We start from the raw sequence: 5,110 nt of genomic DNA on the forward strand, positions 1-5,110 counted from the left end.
GTAGCCGGAATTACAGGCACGCGCTACCATGCCTGGCTGATTTTTTTATTTATTGTAGAGGTGAGGTCTTGCCAATTTGCCCAGGCGGGTCTCGAACCCACGTGCTCAGACAATCCACTCACCTCAGCCTCCCAAAGCATGGGATTACAGGCTGAGCCACTGATCCCGGCTCACATCTTATTTTAAATTAGAGAAAATAAATGCCTATCTTGCAGAATTCTTGAGAAAAAAAGAACTATGACTGTGGAGCTCAGGGTCTGGCATATTTTAGGCGCTAAAAAAAAAAATTGTAACTGCAGGTGTTATAATCCCAGGTGGAAGTCTTTGCACTGTATCCTACTCAGACAAACAGTCTTTGTTCCTAAATCTACCCTGGGAAGGGCTTTGTGGTGTCAGGACCTGGCTCTCCTCAACTTCCTTTGCATCAAATACAGAATTTATGCCTACCTTTTCAGGACATATCTGCCGTATTTCAGTCATTAACAACAACAACAACAAAAATATGTCCTGAAAAGGTAGGCTCATGCCTGTAATCTCAGTGCTTTGGGAGATTGAAGTGGAATCGCTTGAGGCCAGGAGTTCAAGAGTAGCCTGGGCAACATAGTGAGATCCATCTCTACAAAAAAATACTATAATAAAATAAATTAGCTGGGTGTGATGGTGCACACCTGTAGTCCCAGCTACTCAACCCCAGGAGGTTGAGACGGAAAGATCGCTTGAGCCCGGGAGTTAGAGGTTATAGTGAGCTCACAAGCCAGAATATGTGCAATCAGGACTGTCCATATGGCCCATGGTGTTAGATGACCAGGGAGGACCTAGGGTGGGGGGAGAGGTTCTAAACAGTTGGTGGGGGGCTCTTAGAACCCCTATTCTTTTTTTTTTTAGTTGGAGTCTCACTCTGTTGCCCAGACTGGAGTGCAGTGGCACGTTCCTGGCCACTGCAGCCTCGACCTGGGGCTCCAGCCATCCTTCCGCCTCAGTCTTCCAAGTAGCTGGAACTACAGGTGTGAGCCACCACACCCGGCTAATTTTTTGATTTATTGTAGAGATGTGGTCTTGCCAAGTTGCCCGGGGCAGGGGGGGTCTCAAACCCGCGGGCTCAGGCAATCCACTCACCTCAGCCTCCCAAAGGCGTGGGATTACAGGCTGAGCCACAGAGCCCGGCAGAACCCCTATTCTTATTCAATCATGGAGCAGGCAAAACTTCAGGAAGGAGAAGAGGGAAATTAACCTTTACTGAAGTGACATATCCTTGTTGTCTGATAAAAACTGTTATGTTGCTCATGAGATAAGCACAGAAATTGAGAGTAATCACTTAGAAACTTGTATACATCGATAGTATCCAAGTGTGTGATCATTTTTCTAGAAATTAATTTTTATTGCATTTTACAAAAGCCTTCATCTGTGACTGACTGGATATTTAAAAAACTGATCCAGGCAGGCGTGATGTCTTACACCTGTAATCCCAGCACTTTGGAAGGCTGAGGTGGGAGGATTGCTTGAACCCAGGAGTTCAAGACCAGTCTAGGCAACATGTAACACCTCGAATCGACCGAGAATAAAAAAAATTAGCTGGACATAATGGGGCACACTTGTAGTCCCAGCTCCTTGGGAGGCTGAGGCAAGGATCACTTTGAGCCTAGGAATTGGAGGCTGTGGTGAGCCATGATCGTGCCACCGCACTCCAGCCTGGACAACAGAGCAAGATCCTGTCTCTAAAAAAAGAAAAAAAATGATCCTTCAACGCAGAGAGCCTGAGAGGCCCCAGCCTAGAGACTGACACGTACAGTATCTCATTGAATCCTCACTGAATCACCTCTGTGGGCCCTTAAAGGGGCTCCAGTTTCCTCTCGTCCCTTCCAGGAAGCCGGCATCCATTCCATCGTGCCCGCGAGGCTTCAGCCAGAGGAAGGTGGCTCTGTTCCTGAGTCCTCCATCCTTCGGCCACAAGGCAGAGGAAAAGACTCCCCAGGAAGAATCCAGGCAGAGTGTGAGGAATCCGGGTTTCCCCAGGAGAATGGGGCATGAGACCTGTGGGATCGATGCCGTGGGGGCCTGGCATGTTCCTGAGCCTCACAGGAAGGAAATTCTCCAGATAACGTCTGCCCTTCATTTTGTGATCGTTCTTTCTCATCCGGGAGCTTTCCCTCTGCCTGATCCCGATCCCGATCCCGCTGCTGTCGCTGCTGTCCTGAGCTCCCAAGTGTCCTGAGCTCCTAATCGACCAATGGTCAAGCCCTGCTACATACTGAGACTACACTGTTCTTTCTGCTCTGGTGCACACTTTTGTTACGCACGCCCTCTGATGAACTCATCTGCTTTTCCCAACGATCTCATGAGATAGAACCTATTTTTGTCCGCCCCATCTCAAGGAATCCTGCAGTATCTCAAGGAATTTAAGGGACTGGCTTAACATCACCTAGCTAACACCTGGCAGAACTGGAAGTCAGCCTCTGTCCCCCCTGCACTGGACCAAGCTCTCCACTGCAGTCTGACACCGTGGACCTGCCCTCAAGGGGCTTGCAGTCAGGTTGGATGGGTGAGACCCTTGAGGAATCCTGGCAGAGTCAGGCTGTCCTGTGTGGCCCAGGAACCTAGAGGAGAAGGGGATACTGGGGAGGAGAGAGCATTCTCAGGCCCTGCCCCGGCTCCTCTGTGCTCCCCTGGGAGCACACTCATATCCTGTGATCTGCTCCCTCCTCCCCAGATGTGATCTCATTCCTTCTAGAGGTCCAGAGACGTGGCTGTTGTTTCCTCCCACACAGAGAGACCAGTGAGACCCGGCTCACCGTGTCAGTGCAGCTCAGGAACTTGGGGTTCCCCTCAGTCCCTGACACAGCCCACGCCCCCCTCCCCTCTTTACCCCATAATCTCTCAGCCTCATCTTTCGCATGTGTTTTTCCTTCTAGAAGGGTCTGCACTAGGAATCTGGAGCCCTGCTGGAGTCCTTCCTCTCCTCAGTTCCCTACCTCCCACTTCCTGTATTCCCTGCTCTGTGGCTGGGGTAGCGTGAGACTAAGTGGGACAGGGCAGGTGTCAGGAGAACCAGCCAGTGGCTCCCTGCCTCGGTCGCTCGGTGGCGAGTCACTTGAACTCTCAACGTCCTCACCTTGTAAACAGGATTTGTGAGGATTATCTGGGAAATGACTGTGGAAGCTCTTTGCCAGGTCTAAGTGTCTCTGCCTGGTTTGGCTTCTGTCCCACTAGAGGGTTATTCGAGTCTTGCCCAACCTTCAAAGCTTGGCTCAAGCTCACCTCCAAGAAGAACTCCCTGCCTATATCCGTCCGGACCCAGTCCTTGGCCTGGAGGGGTCATCATCCATACTCGGTGATATGTGGCTACGATCCATCAGCCCTAGGGAGCCACAGAGATGCCAGACAGTCCCGTCATGACCATGGGTTGGAATCCACCAACCCGGGGATGGTTTGAGAAGAGATTTTTTTGTTATTCTCCCCTACTGGTAAGGAAAGGGAAGCTGAGAAAGGCCGAGGGACCTGGGCAAGGTCACAAAGCTGGTTTGTCCATTGCAGAGTCAGGAGTCAACCCAGGTCCTGATGCTCATGACATACCTCGGGTAGCTGAATTTGCCCAGGGCCCAAAGAACGCTGAACACAGCCCCACAAGGGTGTGCACCTGGGACTCATTTCACCTCATCAGGGGATTTTTGCCTCTTTTTTTTTTTTAATTCCACCAATCCCCTCCTCCTGGCATCCCCGACCCCTCCCAGGCCCCTCCCAGACCCCTCCCTCAGCCCTGCCAGGGAGCCAGGTGGAGATGGCCAGAGCTAGAACAGACCCTACATGTGACATATGTCATAGGGATGCCGGGATGCGGTGGGTGGATCTTTGCTCTTGGCAGAACAATCAGTCCCAGTTTCGAAGGGTCCCAGAGGCCAGAACAGAGTTTTAAATAGCCAGTGACAAGCCCAGTGTGAGGCCCGGTTTAAATTAGTTGTCAGTACTTGCTTGAGTCAAGTTTAATTGTTGGTTGGTGCTGAAATGATGAATGAGATATGGCTTTAAATAGGAGCCATACGTGTTTCAACCCCACCCTGGGCGGGACCTGCAAACATGAGCCGGTCCCTCCTATTCTGAGGGCTCCCAGGAGGAGAGGAGGGAGAGGATGGACTGGCCTGCGCTGATTCACCTGTTTCCCAGTGGTCTGGTGTTCTAGGACAGGTCCAAGAAGCGCCTGCTGGGGCCTCCGGGAGATGAGGTCTCAAAGGCTCAGTGAGTTTATCCGTCAACCAATCTGTCCACCATTTTCACTGTCCTTTGACCAAGCTTGCTCTTTCCCACCTATGTCCTAGCAGGGAACCCCAGGCCAATCTTCCCAGAGGTGTAGAAGGAAGAGGGAAGCAAGACAGAGCGGAAACGTCCACTGTGCTGGAGAGATCCTGCCTCTGGGCCTCACTCTGCCAGCCATCAACTGCATGGCTTTGGGAAGTCATCTGAATTTTCTGAGTGTCAGTCTCCACATCTGTAAACTAAGATGAAGCTTGCCCTCCCTCCTCCAGCGAGCTGTTGACGGATGAAGAAGGCTGATGCCAGGGAGGGAGCTCTGAAAACTGTCATCACGCCATTCCTGAGGGCCGACCAACACCTCCCCTACCCGGCCCTGGGTCCAGCTGGGGTGACTGGGGGGGGCGGATGGGGAGAGGGAGGCTCAACATGCTTTCTGCAGCCCAGGGGCCCTGCCCAGCCCACATCCCTGCTTGCTTTGTGGTGCTCAGGTGACTTCCTAGTGTTGCTGGACACTCCAGTTCTCTGGGCTGGAACTGGATTCCCCATTTACCCCATCACATGGGGCCCGCCTGGTGGGCTCACCTGGCTGTACCTTCCACCTCCAACTTCCTTGAACCCTCACCTGGAGCCAAGTGGGACAGTCAGAAGAGAGGGCGGGAGAAACCCCCAGAGCCAGGGTAGTGGCTGCCAATCTCTCTGGGGTGAAAGAGCTGGAGAGCTGAGTCCTCAGTTTTCTCCCCAGAGCTGGAGGCATGGCTGCAGGTGGGAACCAGGGGCTGGAAGGCTCCGAGAAGGCACCAGAAACCTCCACAGTGTGTTTCTGGGTTCAGAGCTCCAGTGGCTGATGTGGCTCACACTCTTACAC

This window comes from Carlito syrichta, unplaced genomic scaffold (assembly GCF_000164805.1).
Source record: "Carlito syrichta isolate Samal-C Ts95f unplaced genomic scaffold, Tarsius_syrichta-2.0.1 Scaffold314622, whole genome shotgun sequence".
Classification (NCBI taxonomy): domain Eukaryota; kingdom Metazoa; phylum Chordata; class Mammalia; order Primates; family Tarsiidae; genus Carlito; species Carlito syrichta.